Source organism: Protopterus annectens, chromosome 1.part0 (genome assembly GCF_019279795.1).
Source record: "Protopterus annectens isolate FY-2018-M chromosome 1.part0, PAN1.0, whole genome shotgun sequence".
Taxonomy (NCBI): domain Eukaryota; kingdom Metazoa; phylum Chordata; order Ceratodontiformes; family Protopteridae; genus Protopterus; species Protopterus annectens.
Window position 1 is genome coordinate 553,208,149 of NC_056725.1, and position 2,449 is coordinate 553,210,597.

The following is a 2,449-nucleotide window of genomic DNA, read 5'->3' on the forward strand; positions in this document are numbered from 1 at the left end:
CTCTACTCGACAAAGGAGATACAACAGCTACTTTCCATCCCGCTGGAAGCTCATATTGCAACTTCTGTATAACACCGTACAAGAGATACTTTGTGCTCAAGAAGAAAAACTTCACAAACTCTTTGGAAGTGGGAGGGCAGCAAAACTAGTAAAGCGTGGGTATAACGTGACTAGTTAGGCATGGGAGGAGGCGGTCTCTTTGTGCGTAGGGCGGGCGCTTAAAAATGCAGAGATTGTAAAGGTATGCAGCAGCATAACACCGACCGAGATCTGCAGCCTTAACAGTGAAGCGCAACGGATTCGCACAACACGGCAACGCGTACTGCTGGTGAGTGACATCACAGCTGTGGAATGTGGAGCCCACGGAGTAGGAGGAGCCGAGACGGCGGTGGAGCTTTGATGCGCCTGCAACTCTTGGCAACCGTAGGTACACTGCAGAGAAATCAAGGAAGTCGGTACTGGGTGGATTAAGGAAAGCTGCTAACAAATATGTTTCAAGAAGAAGCGTGCTTGTTTGTAAATAAGAGCAGTTTAAAGTCACAGAGAACCGCAGTCAATATTAACTAAATACGAAATTCAGATAAAAAATCGGTATAACTTAACGTGTCCAATAAAACGCAGAGGGCACAAAGTAACCGCAAACATATTTCGTGTGTTTGCTTAAGGACTTTGCATAATGTTAGGGAACACAGTTATTCCACGTAATTCTACTAAGTCGACACCTGCCTCACTTGACAATTTAAGGGGCTTTTGCCCAACTGCAGCCAGTAGACTGGTCTAACCCTGGTACGCGCACAGTAAATCAGTTATTTATGTACGGATACCCCGAGGACGATCGTCGTACGGTCTCTGTCTTTTATGGACAGTTAAGGGTAGAGCTCTCCTTTACAAATTGATATGAACAACTGCCTTATTAAAAGTAACGTTTACCTTTGTGGTTATACAGTAATGATCCCAAGCGTTTTATGGGGAATGTGCTTTACGAATTGATATGAACAACTGCCTTATTAAGAGTAACGTTCACCTTAGTGGTTATACAGTAATGATCCCAAACGTTTTATGGGGAATGTGCTTTACAAATTGATATGAACAACTGCCTTATTAAGAGTAACGTTCACCTTAGTGGTTATACAGTAATGATCCCAAGCGTTTTATGGGGAATGTGCTTTACGAATTGATATGAACAACTGCCTTATTAAGAGTAACGTTCACCTTAGTGGTTATACAGTAATGATCCCAAGCGTTTTATGGGGAATGTGCTTTACGAATTGATATGAACAACTGCCTTATTAAGAGTAACGTTCACCTTAGTGGTTATACAGTAATGATCCCAAACGTTTTATGGGGAATGTGCTTTACAAATTGATATGAACAACTGCCTTATTAAGAGTAACGTTCACCTTAGTGGTTATACAGTAATGATCCCAAACGTTTTATGGGGAATGTGCACCTCGGTGTGACCCAGTGTGCCCAAATCATCTCAGCTGTCTTGATTTTCGCAGAATGTCCAGACTTTTGCCTCATATTTGGTCTGTTTCTCACAAAAATCTGTGTTTTCCTGGCAAATCACTGGGATGATCTGAGGAATGAAGTCACTAAATAATTACATAAATTTGAGTTTAACACATATTCGGAAAGAAGACAAATCCTGTTATTCTGTCAACTTTCTAAGTTTTTAAGACCAATATTTAAAATCTTACCCAATTTTGAGGTATTTGTTCCTTTATGTTAGACTTTGTCCACATTTCTTGCGCTAAGAGATTGAGAGGTATGCCAAGTAGTGAAATGGCTCACAAGGGCAGAGGTCATAGTGGTGCTGACCAGTGTACCCTGTGACGCTCCACCAGTAGCTCAGTAATCAAGAAGCCTCATTCCTCATCACTACCACCAGTGGGGGGGGCGTACATTTTGAGGATGACAGTTACACACACAGTATTTCCAGATGCAGCTCTCTGCGTCAAGTGCAGTTTCCCTTAAGAGCACACAGAGGCCACAGTCAAGTCCGGGGTTGTTTCTCCCTTTTTCTCCATATCCCCCAAATAAGAATCCCCATTCCCCACTGGCAGATTTTTGAAACTAATTTAAATATTGTATTTTATTGGGTGCATGTGCTTTGGATGGTAGTTGATTGGTTGTGTGTGTGTGTGTTTGGTGCAAAGCCTACAGAGTATTTAAATGGTATGGAAACATTTTGTAAAAATATTCTGAGGAAGTTCTATGGTGAAAATATTAAAGAATGAAAGTGCTTAATCTTAGAAGGACTCTTGTGGTTTTTCCTTTGGAACTTGTTATTTTGTTTAATTTCTATGTTCCACTCTGTTTTTCTTTAGATTTAATTCTAAAACATTGGTAATGAGTTGACTGAATTGTTCATTAGCCATTCTGATGTTGCAGATTGTAGTAAGAATCTTTGTGTTCAACATCTTTGTATCATGTATAGGAAGGGTTA

The 2,449-nt window shown here is 40.7% G+C and overlaps 1 protein-coding gene across 1 annotated transcript in view; it reads right to left on the reverse strand.

Annotated features, from left to right (window-relative positions):
• Nucleotides 1-312, reverse strand: part of PTPN14 (protein tyrosine phosphatase non-receptor type 14) — a 1,716,286-nt gene extending 1,715,974 nt beyond the window's left edge. Inside the window, exon 1 of the mRNA XM_044061300.1 lies at nucleotides 1-312. This exon is cut by the window's left edge and continues 132 nt beyond it. The gene's annotated coding sequence lies outside the window, so the exon portion shown is untranslated.
• Nucleotides 313-2,449: the final 2,137 nt, after the last annotated feature.